The following is a 19,535-nucleotide window of genomic DNA, read 5'->3' as shown; positions in this document are numbered from 1 at the left end:
TCTCTCTCTCTGTCTCTCTCTCTCTCTCTCTCTGTCTCTCTCTCTCTCTCTCTCACACACACACACACACACACACACACACACACACACACACACCACTCCTGCTTCTGAATCTTTGAACACCTCATTCTCTGCTTCCCCAAGGTTTGGTTCATCCTTCCAGACTCAGCCTATGTCCTTCAAGAATCCTTAGCCGACTCCTCCAGACCTCAGTGTTGGTTGCCTCTGCTGAGCTCTCCCAGGGCTCATCTGGTCAGTTGAATACAGACTCTTATTTGAAACCCAAAAATATCAAAGGGAAAAAAACCCAACAGGCTACAAGAAGCTGAACTACTTAATACTGTGTGGTCACCATGGTGTTGATATTAGAGGACTTGATCGATAACATCATTATTTCAGTTTTCAATGCTACCTCCCCTGTGAAGCCTTCCCAGATCTTTTCAGCTAGATATAATCCCTTTGTCCTCTCAGTTCTCGAGGTATTTACTCATGCTTTTTTCAATAAGTATTTGTATCTATGTTGTTGCCCTTCAATCATTTTGGTCATGTCCTACTCTCCATGACCCCATTTGGGGTTTTCTTGACAAAGACACTGAAGTTTTTTCCATTTCCTTCTCCAGTTCATTTTACAGATGAGGAAACTGAGACAAACAGGGTTAAGTGACTTACCCAAGGTCACACAGCTAGTATGTGTCTGAGATTGAATTTGTACTCAGGTCTTTCTCACTCTAGGACCAGTGCTCTAACCACTGCACCACCTAGCTGTCCCTGTATCTAAGTTACATACCTCCTAAGAGATTATAAGTTCCCTGTGGGCAGATTCAGTATCTTCTACTTTGTATGCCCCACTGAGACTAACAGAGGTCTTTGCACATAGTAGGATCTAATACATACCTGATGAATAATTAAAAGGATGAAAGAAATTACAATGAGGCAGGGAGAATGATGGAACTGGATTCAAATCCTGCTGCAGTTCCTTACTAGCTGTGTACTCTAGAGCTAGCCATTTACCTTCTCTGATCTTCAGTTTCATCATCTGTAAAAGAAGCATATTAATAGCATTGAGTCACAGGGTGGTTGGAAGGAGCAAACAAAATGATATATAGAAAATGCTCTGCAAACTTGAAAGTACTGTATCAATGTGAGCAATTGATTTGGCAAATATTTTTAAGTGTCCTTTGTGCTCAAGGCACAGCCCTGAAAATACAAAGATGACACAGTTCCTGTCCTCAGGGAACCAATAACCCGATAGCTAGCTCAGCCATAGTCAAGGCCACCTCATGCAGTGAAGTCAGAGTGAAAATTACATTGGCCATGGTGCCAGGAGACTAGAGTCTATTCCTGGTTCTGTCACTAACTCACTAGGTAACCTTGCTTAGATGAAGTCACTTAATTTCTCTGGGCCTCAGTTTCCCAATTTATAAAATGATGATCTCTCAGGTCCCTTTCTAGCCTGAGATTCTTAAGTCAGTGGTTCAGAGCCACTAGAAAGTGGAAAAGTGTGGAATCAAGGAAACAGGAAGGAGATTAAATCATCCAGATGGATGATCAGAAACCAGGTGGTCTGCCAGAGCAGGGTGGGAAACAACAGGCAGGCTGACTACTCTCTCAGACCTGGCTGAAGCCCAGAAGCTTTATACATTTCTTGTTGAAAAAGGAGTCAGTCCCATCTCAAGGCACTGCTAGTGAAGTCTATGAGAAAAAGCACCAGCCTGGGAATGAGGAAACCCAGACTCTGGTAATAACTCCGCCACCTACAAGCTCTGTGACAGACACAGAGTAAACTATGTCTCTCAGTTTCTTTACCTTTAAAATGGGTAGACTGGACAAGGCCATGTCAAAGTTCCCTTACAGCTCTCACATCCTGTCTTCTGTATTCTTAGGCCCCTTTTGTTTCTAACTCATTAGTCCCCTTACAGGTCTAAAAATTCTATGAGTTATTGCACCTTCTCAAGGACAGCAATTCACTTCCAATCTACTAAATAGGATGAGACGCGGGGCAATCAAATAAGGATATTTTTTTAAACCTCCATTTTTTTCAACAATGAAATTCAGCCTAGAATACTGCTATGAATCAGTCACATGGCCTGAGAGTTGGCAACTATCCAACATATGTGCTGATGGAGACATATTTCTCTATAGGGAAACACTTCCAATCATCCAGCTCCACGCTAGCTGATGACAATACTCCTCACATGTGCCTAAAGGAGTTACTGGCTACATAGGGCTTTGAGGGCCAAGTTCCACCTGGGAAATAAAAAGAGGGTAACGTCACTCCCATACTTTATCCAGACTTGGGTGATCCAAGAATAATAAATGCAAGATATGGAGTCACTGGCCCTGGGTTCAAATCCCAACTGTGCTACTAATTACCCATGTGGTCTTGTGCTTTTGCAAATCTTAAAGTGCTATATAAATGTGAGCTATTAATTTGGCAAATATTGTCAAGTGCCCCATGTGTCCAAGACACAACACTGGGCCTTAAAAATACAAAGATAGCTTTAACTTACCCTTTCTGAGCCTCAGTGTTCTCCTCTGTAAAATGGGGGCAGTGAAGCAGGGCACCAGGGCACTATAAAGTCCCTTCCAGCTCTAAAGCCTAAAAAACTGCAAATTTTGTTGAGTTAGTGACCCTGATGCTTCTCATTGCCATCAGTTCTCCTCACTGAACCTGGGTTCCCCATCACCCAGCTTAGCCTGGGGTCATAGGAATATAAAGTTTAAAGCCACAAAGGCTCTTAGAGCCTGTCTAGTCTGCCCTCACCCTCATTTTATAGATGAGGAAGCCAAGTCCAGAAAGGTTAAGCAATTTGCATAGTGGAGAGATAGCTGTCCTTAGAACTAGGATGACCTCGGTTCAAATTCTACCACTGACAAGATGAAATAATCTTGGCCAAGTCACTTAACCTCCTCAGTAACCTGGACAACTTTCTAAGACTACAAGTTACCGAGAAAATGCCAACCTCGATTGGTATCAATGAAATTATAGGCCTAGCCCCCACCTCCATCCTCATCTCCATCCTCATCTCCATCCCCAAGTCCATCCCCACCTCCATCCCCACCTCCATCCTCATCACCATCCCCACCTCCATCCTCACCTCCATCCTCATCTCCATCCCCACCTCCATCCTCACCTCCATCCGCACCTCCATCCTCATCTCCATCCCCACCTCCATCCTCATCTCCATCCTCATCTCCATCCCCACCTCCATCATCATCTCCTTCCCCTCTTCCATATTCATCTCCATCCTCATCTCCTTCCCCACCTCCATCCCCATCTCTGTCCCCATCCCCACCTCCATCCTCATCTCCTTCCTCTCTTCCATACTCATCTCCATCTTCATGCCCATTCTCATCCTCATGCTCACCTGTGGTAAGCAGCAGAGCCAGGATTCACACTTGGTCCTCTGCCTCCACATCAGGACTCTTCCTACTCCTCCACACTTGCCCCTCTTCCCCTGCTCTTTGACAGTGGTCCATACCCCTTCTTTAGGTAGCTTTCATACAGGAAAATAGGCAGAGAACTGTGGACCTTGAGTGACCTTGGACAATACCATTTCCTTGCCCAAGCCTCAGTTTCCAACAAAATGAGAATAGTAATGCTTACACTTCCTACCTTGCAATGATATTATTAAGAAGGAACCTCAGGAACCCTCCAGCCACCTGAGGACCCAGCAGTGCTGGAAGCTGCCAATGCCAAACTGAAGTGAAGCACAGCCAGGCCCCAAAGAGAGAATTCCAGTGCCCAGGCCCAGGGCTCACATGCTGTGCTCTTGGTTTGACTTTCCACCAGTTTTAATAGACCTTCAGAATAAGAACAGGTTGCTAAGGCAAACTTTAATGATCCATTGATTTTTTCAGGCAGGAAACTGCTACCACTAAAGCCTCCTCTCCTAATGGATGGGGGAAATGCAAAAATATTCTGAGAGGAAGGGGGCCGTCCCTGGCCTTCCTGATGCTCTGTGGGCACCAGCTTCTAGGGAACATTCCAGAGGACAAGAAGGGGTGGTTTCAAGGACACTCACCCAAGATGTCCAGACAGTACCTGCCAATCCCAGAGAGGACTATCTTCCCCATGCCCAGCCCTAGGCTTATTCTCACATCAGGCTTTCTTGTATTGCGATTACATTTTCCCTGTCTTCAACTCAACTCAATTCATTCAGCAGTACCTGAGCACTTGCTATACACAAAACCCTAGACTGGGTGACCAGTTAGTTTATATAGACTATAGCTCCTGTCTTAAGTGGAGTTTATATTTTATTAAGTAGGAGGAAAAGATAAGAGGCATTTATATAAGTGACTTTGTAAGTGTTTTTCCCCCGCTTCCCAGGAATCACTTTGCATTTACTTTCTATAGAGATAGGGACAGGACCTGAGTTTTCATTGCTCTAGGGCCCTCAGACCCCTCGGTGAATATAGGTCAGCACAATTTTATAACTTAAAGTCTGAGAGCTGCCTTGAGCCCTAGAAAATTAAATAACTTACCCAAGGTGACACAGCCAGTGTCAGAGATCCAACTTCTTGTCTCTCTGCAGGCCAGATCTCTACAAATTACACTATCCTGACTCTGTATTTACTTAATTCTGCTATTACAAGACATATGGGTTCCCAAAAAGCATGGTGCCATGCAAAACTGCCCAGCAGAAGCCACAGAGCTTATGGGAAAGTAGGGTTAGGAACACAACTATCAAAAATTTGTCAATGACACCTTTAAAAAAAATTAGAATCTGATTTTTAAAAACTAATAGCACAATTTTATGCATTAAATGGCAAAGAAATACATAAATACTATAATAGTAACCACTTCAATGCCTGTAGCTGCTGCTCAGCCTGTACCCCATGCTGCCCAAGCAATTTGGGGAGGCCTTAACTCCAGGCCTCAGAGTAGAGGCCACAGCAGATGGGGATGGGCCTGATTCGAGGTGGGGATGGAGATGGGGAGGGGAATGGAGATGAGGATGGAGGCACTGTCTCTGCTCACGGCACCAGAAGGAGAAAATAAATATGGCACTTCCCTTTGACAAAAATTTGAAGTTTGACTGTGGAAGTGGTATCCTTGGGGTTACAGTTTATGAGTTAGTATGATTTTGTTTATTTTTATAAGGTAGGTAAGATGGTCTCTAGATTAAAGATAAGGCCTTAAATTAAGGTCCAGGGAAATTTGGTGACATATCTATGTCATCAGGGGTAATTTTCTAAATTCTCTCTCTGAAGAAATCTCACAGACACAAACTCAAAATTCAAGTTATATTCAAAATGTTTGGGGGGCAGGGCAGAGCCAAGATGGCGGAGTAGAAAGACACACATATGCAAGGTCTCCCCACACAGTCCATAAAATACCTGTAGAGAGGTTCTCTCAACAAATTTTGGAGCAGCAGAAGTGGAGAACAACAGAGTGGAGAAGATTTCCAGCCCAGGGTGACCTGAAAGGCCCATGGAAAACGTCTGTTGCACCAGATGCTGAGCAGAGCGCGAAGCCCAGCTCAGCCTTGGCCATGTGGCTCGGGCTTGTGAACAGCCCTCAGGGGTGGGATTTCCAGTCGTGGAATCCCCAGTGCCAGGAACAGCGGTTCCCAGATCCCTCATCCCACAGGCACCGAAGGTCAGTGATGGGGGCTTTTCAGCTGGCCAGGAAGGGAGAAGGGTCTTCCATAGCTCCAGCAGCAGACAGCAGCCACAGAGGCTACACAGCAGCCATACTGACTGCTCCATTGTTGGAGCATAAAAACCACTGGGGGCACTGAAGGGCTGAATCTTACCTCAGCCCTGTGTGGAGGCCCTGGGTGAGCTGGTCTTTGTCTCACACTGAATGGCAGCCCTGCCCATCCAGCTTATCTGAAAATCAGCCCCCAGTGCTGACTTGGTAGAACTGGAGGCCAGAAGGCTGTGGAGAGGTAACTGCTAAGATTCTGGGCACAAAAATCCCTTTCTGCATCCAGACCAGTACACGCTTGATCGTGCCACCTTGGAGGAACTGAGATCTCACAGATTCCCAGAGTATATCCTACTCTTGACAAAGGACAAAGTCAAGTAACTAGTTGGGGAAAATGCCCAAAAAAGGGGAAAAAAATAAGACTATAGAAGGTTACTTTCTTGGTGAACAGATATCTTCTCCCATCCTTTCAGATGAGGAAGAACAATAGTTACCATGAGGGAAAGACATAAAAGTCAAGGCTTCTGTATTCCAAACATCCAAAATAAATATTCAATGGATTCAGGCCATGGAAGAGATCAAAAAGGATTTTAAAAATCAAGTAAGAGAGGTGGAGGAAAAATTGGGAAGAGAAATGAGAGAGATGAAAGAAAAGCATGAAAAGCAGGTCAACACCTTGCTAAAAAGAGACACAAAAAAATGTTGAAGAAAGTAACACCTTTAAAAACAAGCTAACTCAATTGGCAAAAGAGGTTCAAAAAGCCAATGAGGAGAAGAATGCTTTCAAAAGCAGAATTAGCCAAATGGAAAAGGAGGTTCAAAAGCTCACTGAAGAAAACAGTTCTTTTAAAATTAGAATGGAACAGATGGAGGCTAATGACTTTATGAGAAACCAAGAAATCACAAAATAAAACCAAAAGAATAAAAAAATGGAAGACAATGTGAAATATCTCATTGGAAAAACAATTGACCTGGAAAATAGATCCAGGAGAGACAATTTAAAAATTATGGGCCTACCTGAAAGCCTTGATCAAAAAAAGAGGCTAGACATCATCTTTCATGAAATTATCAAGGAAAACTGCCCTGAGATTCTAGAACCAGAGGGCAAAATAAGTATTCAAGGAATCCACAGATCACCTCCTGAAAGAGATCCAAAAAGAGAAACTCCTAGGAACATTGTGGTCAAATTCCAGAGTTCCCTGGTCAAAGAGAAAATATTGCAAGCAGCTAGAAAGAAACATTTCAAGTATTGTGGAAATACAATCAGGATAACACAAGATTTAGCAGCTTCTACATTAAGGGATCGAAGGGCATGGAATATGATATTCCAGAAGTCAAAGGAACTAGGACTAAAACCAAGAATCACCTACCCAGCAAAACTGAGTATAATACTTCAGGGGGGAAAATGGTCTTTCAATGAAATAGAGAACTTTCAAGCATTCTTGATGAAAAGACCAGAGCTGAAAAGAAAATTTGACTTTCAAACACAAGAATGAAGAGAAGCATGAAAAGGTAAACAGCAAAGAGAAGTCATAAGGGACTTACTAAAGTTGAACTGTTTACATTCCTACATGGAAAGACAATATTTGTAACTCTTGAAACTTTTCAGTATCTGGGTAGTTGGTGGGATTACACACACACACACACACACACACACACACACACACACACACACACAGCACAAGGTGAATTGAATAGGATGAGATCATATCTTACAATAATGAAATTAAGCAGTGAGAGAGAAAGATATTGGGAGGAGAAAGGGAGAAATTAAATGGGGCAAATTATCTCCCATAAAAGAGGCGAGTAAAAGACTTTTCAGTGGAGGGAAAAAGGGGAGAGGTGAGAGAAAAAACATGAAGCTTACTCTCATCACATTTAACTAAAGGAAGGAATAAAATGCACACTCATTTTGGTATGAAAACCTATCTTACAACACAGGATAGTGCGGGAGGAGGGGATAAGCAGAGTGGGGGGGATAATGGAAGGGAAGGCAGTGGGAGGAGGGAGCAATTTTGGGGAGGGATAGGATCAAAAGAGAGAATAGAAGAAACAGGGGGCAGGATAGGATGGAGGGAAATATAGTTAGTCTTACACAACACGACTATTATGGAAGTCATTTGCAAAACTACACAGATATGGCCTATATTGAATTGCTTGCCTTCCCAAAGGGAATGGGTGGGGAGGGAGGGATGAAGAGAAGCTGGAACTCAAAGTTTTAGGAACAACTGTTGAGTTGTTCTTGCAACTAGGAAATAAGAAATACAAGTAATGGGGTATAGAAAGTTATCTGGCCCTACAGGACAAAAGAGAAGATGGGGATAAGGGAAGGGAGGGATGATAGAAGAGAGGGCAGATTGGTGATAGAGGTAATTAGAATGCTGGGCGTTTTGGGGTGAGGGGAGGGGAGAAATGGGGAGAAAATTTGGAACCCAAAATTTTGTGGAAATGAATGTTGAAAACTTAAATTAAAAAAATAAAAAATAAAGTAATTGGGGAATATTTGACAAAATAAAAATACAATGCAACACACAAAATGTTCCAGAATATGTCAATTGCTTTGGAAGAAATTCATATTTTTGAAACAGCATTATAGCAGCATTACTATATCTTAGATTTACTTATCTTATATGTTTTTATTCCTCCCCCCAAAAAATGAAGTATATAATAATTATACTAATAGCTAGTATTTTAAGGTTTCTAAAGCACTTTACAAATATTACTTCATTTTATCCTCATAAAAGACTTGGGAAGTAGGTGCTCTTATTATACCTATTTTATAGATGAGGAAAGCGAAGCAAATAGAAATGAAGTGACTTGCCCAAGAGTAACACTGCTAGTAAGAGTCTATGGCTGGATTTGAACCCCAGACTTTCTGACTCCAGGCCCAAAACTCACTCCACTTACCTGTAGGCACCTTGAGGTCAGGTACTATTCTTTTATTTTCTGCTCTTTGCAGCCCCAGACACTAGCACAGTGCTAAACATATATAGTAGGCACTCAATAAATGCTTTCCGAGTCAAACCAAGTTGAATTTATATACATTATCCCATTTTAGCCTTATGACAACCCTATGAGGAACATACCACAGGTATTATCTTCATCATACAGATGTGAAAACTAGGACAGACAATTAGCCATGGTCCCATAGCTAATGAGTTCCAAAATGAGGATTTGAAGTCAGGGTTTACCTGACTCCAAGTCCAGCAAACTTTCCACTTCCTCAAGCTGTCTCTCTAGAGGCAGACACAAATCTAATATCACTTAAATATATTAGAAGCAGCTCCAGTAGATGGAGCAGTGGGCTTGGAATCTCCTGAGTATTCCTGAGTTCAAATCTGACCTCAGACACTTAGTAGCTGTGCGACCCTGGGCAAGTCACTTAACCTTGTTTGCCTCAGCTTCCTCACCTACAAAACAAGCTTGAGAAGGAAATGGCAAGTCACTGCAGTATTTTTTCTGAGAAAATACCATAAAGGGGCCACAGAGAATCAGAAATGACTGAACAACAAAAAGTGCTGTATTAGGCCTACATAAGGAGGGAGGAATGTATTACCAGTCTGGGAGGACGAAAGAAGACTTTCTGGAGAATGTGGCATTTCAATTGGGCTTTAAAGGGGGTAGGAATTCAAGAGGTAAAGGGAAAGAGGGAATGAGGATCTCCAGGCATAAGGGACAACCCTGAACAAAGAAAGGCATATTGGAGATACGGAGGGGGTGTTAGAAGATCTGGAAGGTCAGGTTGGAGCCAAACTGGAGAAGGTCTTGAATACCAGAATACTTAACAAAGAACCTTGGGTCAAGCAAGAATTTGATGAATATTAAATCGAACTGACCCCAGTTTTACCTTCTCCTCCCTTTCACCCCATTCATGTGGCTATAAATAAGTCACCAAGCTTCTTTAGGCATTAATTTTTCCATCTTTAAATTAGAAACAATCTTACCTAGTTCACATGGTTATAAAAAAGAAAGAAAATCATCATCATAAAGATGCTTTGAAGAATATAACGAGCAATACATGAGTTATTTATTGGTTTATCCGTCTTTCATTCCATTTTTTTCTATCATTCAATTATAAAAGCCGGTGATTTTAACCACCTGGATATTACTCCATAGACCATTAAATATAAAAGGATACTGACTTGTCCAAGACTAATTCCATCTGGACTCCATCAAAAATAAGAATGAGATTAATTATAATAACAACACATAATAATCCACATTGATATGTCACTTTCAAGTTTGCAAAACATTTTCTATACATTAGATCAAGGGACATAAGATAACATAAGATACTAAAACTGAGACTGGGAAGATCATCTAGCTCAATTCTTTAATTTACAGGGTCTCAAAAGGGGGAAATGACTTCCCTTAATCTTCATAGCTAGTTGGAAAGACAGCCAGAACCTCCTCAGAATAGTAGAGTGGGAAAAATATTGGGGGTTATAGTGGGGGAGGCAGGGAAAGCATTTGTAACTCACAGAAGACATAAAAAGGGAAGTTCAGAAAGGGATATAAATGGAGTGATTTTGTTATTGCCTTGTTAAGTTTAACATATACATTTTAGAAACAAACTGCATTGTAACAGAAGCCCATGGTTTCATAAACAAATCTCTTTTTATTCTTTCTATGTTAAAATATTTGGGATAAGTGGTGCTTGTTAAGTTCCTAATAGGCAGGTAGAAAGAATACTGGACTTTGAGTCAAGAAAACCTAAATTTAAATTTGGCCTCTCACAGTTACTATGAGATCCTGGGCAAGTCACTTAATCTTGTCTACCTCCATTTCCTCATCTGTAAAATGAGATGGAGAAGAAAATGGCAAACCACTACAGCGTCTTTGCTAAAAACAAAAACAAAAAAAAAAATGGAATCACAAAGAGTTGGACATAACTAAAACAACAAAAACAAAAAATTCATAATAAAAAAAATTTTTAAAAGAAAAACAAAGGGATATTGGACTTTGAGTCAAAAAACCTGGGTTCAAGTCCCAACTTTGTCATTTATTAGCTCTGGGACCTTGGGCAAGTGAGTTCACATCTTTATTTCTTCTTCTATAAGATTAAAGGGCTATAGTTCCAGTTCTGAAATTCTTTGTTCCAGGGTCTCTCCCAACCCTAACATTCTGTGATTCTCTGATCACTTATTCAAAAACATTTATTAAGCACCTACTATGTGCAGAAACTTATGCTTGAGACTTCAGGAGGTACAAAATTTAGAGAAGACATAGTCCTTATCCCCATGGAGTTTACAGTTTAATAGGGGTATAAGAAAGAAATATAGACACCTATAATGTATAAAATTACATGATAAGTGCATTATAAAGGGGCCAAATAAAGAATTCTATAAGGTCCAAGAGCAAAGATTATCATCAGTGTCCTGATTTGTTCATTCACATTCCCCCTTATTAATGTGTTCATCATTTCTTCCACATCTTTATTTTCTCCTTCCTGCATTCTTTCATACTTTCGCCTTGGCTTTTTCATCTTCATTCACCAGTGCTTTGGGTTTGTTTCCCCACGATGCCTTCCTTTCTCATTTGGATCCTTATATTTTCCATTTACCCATCCCTCTCACATACCCTTGTTGTTTTCCCCAAAAAACATGGAGGATTGTACAGTGCACTGAGCAGTTGCGGTTCCTGGGAATGATGTGAACTGTGGCTTCCTGGACAATCCCCAGCTGCCACCACCCACCTGATGCACATATTCAATCAGAGCAAGATATCTATGGAAATTCTCCCTCCTCTGGGGGAGGGAGTTCATAATCATGATCATAAAAGCTCCATGGATTTATTAGATTGGCAGCATTCCATACACCAACCACCTCTAGGGTAAGATTTATTGAAGAGGTAAAAAACGGGGCGGAGGGGGAAGGGGAGTCTGAGACAAGGTAACATTTCCAGAAATACAAATACATTTGCCTCATCTGAAGAAAAATGACTTTTCAAAGGAGCCAGGTGCCTGAGCTGATAATGACTTTTTTTCTTTCCAGGCTCCTTCTCAACTCGTTACTGCCACCTAGAGGCACAATGATTTGAGTATTAATCCCAGAGTCAGGAAGACCTGAGTTCAAATACAACCTTAGACATTTAATTACTAGCTGTGTGAGTGACCTCGGGCTAGTCATTTAACCTCTGTTTGTCTCCATTTTCTCAGCTGTAAAATGAAGATAATAACAGCCCTTGCCTTCCAGGATTGTTGTGAAGATAAATGAGATATTTTTAAAGTGCATAACACAGTGACTGGTACATAGTAGGTGCTATATAAATGTTATTATTATAACATGAAGTCTTTCCTAAGCACTCTAGTGTAAGGAGGATTGATAAAGGGAGTTCATTAAATCCACTTAATGAGCTTAAAGAGAGGTAAGTCTTTATGTTATGGTTGAGTCCCTTCAGTTGTATCAGAGTCTTTGTGACCCATACAAGGTTTTCTTGGCAAAGATACTGAAGTGGCTTGACATTTTCTTCTCTGGCTCATTTTACAGATGAGGAAACTGAGGCAAACAGGGGTAAGTGACTTGCCCAGAATCACACAATTAGTAAGTATAAGGTCAGACTTGAACTGGAGTCTTCCTCACTCCAAGCCAGGTGTGATACCTAGCTGCCCTTTTGTGGGACTTTTTTAAAAAACATATCCTCCTATAAAATATGGCTATGCTCATTGGAATCTTGAGAAAAGGTGTCAATCTTTAATCTGATCTCGAGACTGAGGCTACCTCAAGATGAATTGACTGGTTTGAAGTTTTTTGGCAGCTCTTAAGGGCTGATTTCGGTGACTGAGATTCCCCCTCCCCAAAATCTCAAGATGATTTGGTTGAATAGGATTCACAGGACAATAAAAAGGCATTGGCCTTCAAAAGAAACTGACAGTTAGCTGTTGCTTTTTTTTTCTTTTTCCCCTCCTTTAGGGATAAACCAGAGGACAGGAGAGTAAACCAAGGTTATAGAGGGGCTAATGACTGCTTTGAGGAAGAGACATATGAGAGTTGCATATGTTTGCCCATGGTCCCCAACAGGAGAATTCATGAGCAGTATTCTTGATTGTTGTCTTCTGTTTGAAGGAAGAGCAAAATTTTCTAGGCAGCATGATCCAAACATCTTACTTTCTAGAGGGGGTGGGGGGTTTCCTGAGCAGTATGACTCTTGGAGATAAAAGAAAATTGTCCAGGTTGCCCCCCAAACCTGGAGAAGCATAAGGAACTCTTGGGGGAGCGAAGTCATATTTTGCTCTTACAAAAAATTATTCAGATAGCATAGATTCAATAGGAAAGGGTTTGGGGATTTTTTGTTTATTTTGTTTGTTTTCCAGCAGCCCCAACATACGCTTGCTTTCCAGAGAAATTCAAACCATAGAATGTCAAGATGAATCTGAAAGAGACTATGTCATCAGAATGTCAGTGGCTTGCCCCCTTGGCAATCCCAAGTTCATTTCCCTTATGAGGGGAGTTTATTAATCATTGTGAGAGGTTTATTCTTTTTTCAATCTATTTGTGAGTTCCTTTACGTCTTCTTGTGTTGGTTTTTTGGCAAAAAATAAAAGCTATCCTCCACCCAATATGTACTTATTATCTTGAAACTGTATAGAGGAACTAGTGATCCTATCACATACATTTTTGAAAATCTAGATACAAATATCTTTGTATAACCATATTAAGCAATTTTTCAAAGTAAATTTTAGGTGGGAGTATGAGCCAAAGAGATCTTTTAAGGATGCTCATAATGTCAAAACTTTGAAGGACATGGGCCATAGATCACATTTCTTATCTGTACCACTAATTTAGTCCTTAGATATATATGATCATACCTCAATTTTCCCCACAATGTAATCTCAAAAATTGTTTTATCATTTTTTTTCATTTTGTAAATCAGACTTTCCTACAGGAGCACAATTATACTTGAGCTGTATTCCCATCCGTGAACTTTATATTCAAAAAGATGTGACCAATAACCATATTTATTTATCTATAATAATTTAAAATAATAAAATCATGCTTCCAGTCCTATATAAATGAGTATAAATTTACTGTATGTATTGATTGTCACTAAGCTTCTAGTAGGTCTCTGTTTCCTCACCTCTAAAATGAAAAAATTAGATTAAGTGATCTTCAAGCTCTAACATTATATGTTCTGTGTTCTAGCTTTGATATTATATTCTGAAATCCCTTCCAGTCCAAACATTCTGTGTTCTATCTTCTAAGGTCCTTTCCAACATTATCTGTTCTGTGTTACAAGGTCGCTCCTAAACAGCCCTCAGATTCCTTTGTTTATCAGTCATCAATCAGTATTTATCTTAATAAATACTCCGCCTTTTGTAATCCTATGGATTTTATTTTTTGCATTTAAAAATATTATTCTGAGGGGGCGGAGCCAAGATGGCGGAGTAGAAAGACGCACATACACATAGCTCTGAACCCACAACCCATAGAACATCTACAAAAAAGTAACTCACGGCGAATTCTGCACCCAGAGGCCACAGAACATTGCAGCGAGGGAGATTTCTGTTCCAGAGAGTCCTGCAAACCTCTCCCAAAAGGTCCTTCGTGCCACGGACTGGGCGCCGGGACTGGGAACTGAGTACAGCCCTGCCGTGTCCGCGGCACCAAGAGGAAAAAATCCAAGCAGGCTTCAGGGACGGAATCTCCAGCGGCCACGCGGGTCCCTCCACCCACAGGTGACAGGGGTTGGTGAGAGGGTCTCTTTGGCGGGTCGAGAGGGGAGTGGGGTGCCCCCATAACTCAGGCCTCCTCGGGAGGCAACAGCGGAGGCGGGAGCAGACCAGGGCTCCCCAAGCAGGCAGGAGCCCGGATCCATTGTTGAAGGTCTCTGCATAAACCCCCTGAGGCGGCCCTGCCCCGACCTGAGCACCTGAACTTAATCTCACACTGAATAGCAGCCCTGCCCCTGCCAAAAGCCCTGAGGCCGGCAAGCAGCATTTGAATCTCAAACCCCAAGCGCTGGCTGGGAGGATCCGGAGGCGAAGTGGGTGTGAAGAGAATATTCAGAAGTCAAATCACTGGCTGGGAAAATGCCCAGAAAAGGGAAAAGAAATAAGACTATAGAAGGTTACTTTCTTGGGGAATAGGCATTTCCTCCCTTCCTTTCTGATGAGGAAGAACAATGCTTACCATCAGGCAAAGACACAGAAGTCAAGGCCTCTATAACCCAGCCCACTCAACGGGCTCAGGCCATAGAAGGGCTCATAGAAAATCAAGTTAGAGAGGTGGAAGAAAAGCTGGGAAGAGAAATGAGAGACATGCAGTCAAAGCATGAACAGCAGATCAGCTCCCTGCTAAAGGAGACCCAAAAAAATGCTGAAGAAAATAACACCTTGAAAAATAGGCTAACTCAATTGGCAAAAGAGGTGCAAGAAGCCAATGAGGAGAAGAATGCTTTCAAAAGCAGAATTAGCCAGATGCAAAAGGAGATTCAAAAGCTCACTGAAGAAAATAATTCTTTCAAAATTACAATGGAACAGATGGAGGCTAATGACTTTATGAGAAACCAAGAAATCACAAAACAAAACCAAAAGAATGAAAAAAAATGGAAGATAATGTGAAATATCTCATTGGAAAAACAACTGACCTGGAGAATAGATCCAGGAGAGACAATTTAAAAATTATGGGCCTACCTGAAAGCCAGGATCAAAAAAAGAGCCTAGACATCATCTTTCATGAAATTATCAAGGAAAACTGCCCTGAGATTCTAGAACCAGAGGGCAAAATAAGTATTCAAGGAATCCACAGATCACCTCCTGAAAGAGATCCAAAAAGAGAAACTCCTAGGAACATTGTGGCCAAATTCCAGAGTTCCCAAATCAAGGAGAAAATATTGCAAGCAGCTAGAAAGAAACAATTCAAGTATTGTGGAAATACAATCAGGATAACACAAGAGCTAGCAGCTTCCACATTAAGGGATTGAAGGGCGTGGAATAGGATATTCCAGAACTCAAAGGAACTAGGACTAAAACCAAGAATCACTTACCCAGCAAAACTGAATGTAATACTTCAGGGGAAAAATTGGTCTTTCAATGAAATAGAGGACTTTCAAGCATTCTTGATGAAAAGACCAGAGCTGAAAAGAAAATTTGACTTTCAAACACAAGAATGAAGAGAAGCATGAAAAAGTAAATAGCAAAGAGAAGTCATAAGGGACTTTACAAAAGTTGAACTGTTTACATTCCTACATGGAAAGACAATATTTGTAACTCTTGAAACTATTCAGCATCTGGGTACAGGGTGGGATAACACACACACACATGCACACGCACACGCACACACACATAGAGACAGAGTGCACAGAGTGAACTGAAGAGGAGGGGATCATATCTTAAAAAAAAAATGAAATCAAGCAGTGAGAGAGAAATATATTGGGAGGAGAAAGGGAGAAATGGAATGGGGCAAATTATGTCTCATAAAAGAGGCAAGCAAAAGACTTTTTAGTGAAGGGAAAAAGAGGGGAGGTGAGAGAAAAACATGAAGTTTACTCTCATCACATTCCACTAAAGGAAGGAATAAAATGCACAGTCATTTTGGTATGAAAACCTATCTTACAATACAGGAAAGTGGGGGATAAGGGGATAAGCAGGGTGGGGGGGAGGATGGAAGGGAGGGCATGGGGAGGAGGGAGCAATTTGAGGTCAACACTCATGGGGAGGGTCAGGATCAAAAGAGAGAACAGAAGCAATGGGGGACAGGATAGGATGGAGGGAAATATAATTAGTTCTTACACAACACTACTATTATGGAAGTCATTTGCAAAACTACACAGATCTGGCCTATATTGAATTGCTTGCCTTCCAAAGGGAAGGGGTGGGGAGGGAGGGAGGGCAGATTGGCAGACAGGGGCAATTAGAACGCTCAGTGTTTTGGGGTGGGGGGAGGGGACAAAAGGGGAGAAAATGCGGAACCCAAAATTTTGTGAAAATGAATGTTAAAAGTTAAATAAATTAATAAAAAAAAAAAAGAAAAAAAATATTATTCTGAGAAGGGACCTTCAGTCCTCAACAGATTGTCAAAGAAAGTCTCAAAGTGGGAACTGAGCCAATTTGGCCAGAACATCTCCTGGGCTACAGATAGAGCCAGCATGACTGACTGCTCCCAGTCTTAATGTTGGAGATCTGTCAAAGGAGGCTGGAAGATTTCTGTTCTGGCAAACATTGGACTGGATGTCCTCTGAAGTCTCTTCCAAATCTGAGATTATGTGATTCTGCAGCAAAATTTTATTTTATTCCCTACTGGCAAGCTTTGACTCAAGGGAGAACTGTTTGCAAGGGCACCTGGGGCTGAGGAGCCCTGCTCTCAGGATGTACCCCCCTTTTGTGAGGCTACTGCTAACCCAACCCCCAAAACAAGAATTTCTCCTCCGTATTTCTTCAAAGTCATTAAGCACATGTTTACTTTTGCTAATTGATATAAATGACTTTCCTTTCTCGGTGACTCAGTGTTGAACACTTCCAAATTAATTGGATTTGAACAGGAAAATTAAGTATTTCAATTTGCCATCTTTCAAGATGACAGAATGGAAAAAAAAGAAGCTACTCAAATTTTGTAAGAGAATATTTGATCCAATGGAATGCAGTTGGGAAGGTCAATGAAAGTGTTCAGGACTGAATAAAGGACGGATGAGATACATAAAAGTAATGGCATACATCAATACAGCTAATACACAGCAAAGCCAGGGATTAAACTCAGGTCTTTGAACTCAGAGATTCAGAATGCTCTTATCAGTACACCAGATTCGAGAGAACCCCCTGGCCAACATTAGGACATGTACCCAGTGATTTGGTAGGGGGACAAGAATGGGACTTGTCCTTGTGGTTCTTTCTGAAATATGGATGTGGAAGAAAGAAACATCCTGGGCCTGTCTCCCTTGACAGTGCTTCTTAATCTAGATGTTAACACAATAAGAAAGGTAATCTTATCAGCTGTGAGGGTGGGAAACTGCCGCTATAGACAACATCCCTAAGTATCCCACTGTTCATCAAAGTCCCTCTCATGGGACTAAGTTAGACTGGAGCATGGGTCTGCTATGAGCAATTTTTTTTTTTAAAGAGGGAGGTTTGAGTCCAAGTGAACCATACTTTTGCCATAAAGAACATTTAGGGGTGACCTAAGTTGAGGGTTCCCACAAACTGCACATAAAATCAAGGACAATGAGAATTTTCACTGCTGACACTTAGATGAGGCCCTAACCACTAGTTTATCAATTAATGAATCAGTGCAGAGAAAGATTTCTGAGGCTATAGCCCTACAAAGTCAACTAAGTTGGGAGGGGTCACTGGAAAGCCACTATGCTGATATGTCAGTCTAGGTTAGGGGCAGTGATGCTACCATCATGAAAGGTTAAAGGTTGAGTCATACAAATACATGGTCAGGAATCCAATATTAACTGACTCTCTTACCTACTCGTTCTTCTCTGGTTTGAATTTCTGTGTTTTCACCAAACTTCCTGCTTGTCTCTTCTCCCTTTGATTTCAGCACTTGAGAAAAACCCAAGCCCAGTCTTTGGTTTGTGCTCTTACAATAGATTGGTCGATGAGATCTTAGTCTTCAGAGCATGCTCATATTTGTCCTCCTTGGTGGGTTATACAGAGTATGCACAGATATTTCTTGCCTAGTTTGAGTCCAGCATACATGGAACTTGAGGAGCCAGTCTGGAGGTTACGAGTAACTAAGGAGTTAGTATTGTGTGATGACGAAAAGTCTTCCAGTTGGCTTCAGAGACACAAGGATTGATGACTCAATGCACTAAAATAAGAAAATGTAGATAGGAGAATAAAAGTAACAGATAATACTTTGTCTCCCCACCAATGAAAATGCTAGAAGCCTCAAACCTAGATCAAGAAAAAGACAAACCTATAAGGTATCACCAAAATATATCATCAAAGATGGGACATTTTCTGTTTATACTGTAAGAGGAAAGCTAGGAAGCTGTTTTGCTGCTGTTATCCTTTGAACTAGGCTTATACAGGTTCACATTCAGCATCTGGATCCCTGGTTGGCCCAGGGCTTGAGAACGCCACAAACTCTGCAACAGTCTGCTTCACGTATGGAAGCACTGAAGTAATAGTTCTGTTAGGGGAATTTTCCTTGTCATTGGCTTTCCTATATTATTTAATTAAATGTCTTTTACTTTGAACTAATTTTTCTGTTGCTGTTCTTGTGAAAGAAACGATCATGAGCCATCATTTGAATAGATTTAAGGTACATTTAAAAATATGCCTCGAGCCTGGCTTCCGCAAACAAATGTCCATTCACCCAGGGCTTCTGTTCAGTCGCTCATATCCTGGGATGTGTTGTGTGTGTGTGTGTGTGTGTGCGTGTGTGTGTGTGTATGTAATGAAACAACATATATTGGGGACAGGAAATGGGGACAGGCAAATATTGGGGACTGAAAATGCTTTCAGTACACAGAATGAGTTCTCTCTAAGAACAACAGTACTTGCTTTGTGGGTCTCCCCCTATGTGGCTCAGTATTTGTAACCCCAAATATCTGTCAACAAATTTGGCTGCAGGTGTAGGAGTTTTTGTACGTGGGCTAGCTTTCATTTCTTTGGTGTGCTGGCAGAATTACCATTTACCATCTCTTTGGAGAGCATTTGTTATTAAATGGTGGGGAAGGGACAGAAGAGACTGATCACCTTTTCACCCTCCAAAAATAAATCCTTCAAACCTCTGTGAATTATGCTAGAAGGACCCAGATAGTGTAGGTGAGTTCTCCCCAACCTGCTCAGATATGTGGATTGACCCCAATCTCTAATCAACAAGCATTTTTAAGTGCCTACTCTATGTGAGGCACTATGCAGGACACTGGACCTAAAGGAATTCACCTTCTATTGGAAGAAGCAACATAAATATATACAACATATATACACCAAGTA

At 41.3% G+C, this 19,535-nt stretch overlaps 1 long non-coding RNA gene across 1 annotated transcript in view; it reads right to left on the bottom strand.

Moving 5' to 3' along the window:
- The window catches only part of LOC140520022 (uncharacterized), a 31,662-nt gene extending 29,055 nt beyond the window's left edge, over positions 1-2,607 (bottom strand). The window contains exons 1-2 of the long non-coding RNA XR_011972359.1: positions 2,511-2,607; positions 895-1,036 (exon numbers count right to left, since the gene is read on the bottom strand). This is a non-coding gene — a long non-coding RNA (uncharacterized lncRNA). The remainder of the gene's footprint in view (positions 1-894; positions 1,037-2,510) is intronic.
- Positions 2,608-19,535: the final 16,928 nt, after the last annotated feature.

This window comes from Notamacropus eugenii, chromosome 1, assembly GCF_028372415.1.
Source record: "Notamacropus eugenii isolate mMacEug1 chromosome 1, mMacEug1.pri_v2, whole genome shotgun sequence".
In the NCBI taxonomy this organism is placed as follows: Eukaryota; Metazoa; Chordata; class Mammalia; order Diprotodontia; family Macropodidae; genus Notamacropus; species Notamacropus eugenii.
Note: the sequence above shows the minus strand (reverse complement) of the source record. Positions and strands in the feature narration are given on the sequence as shown.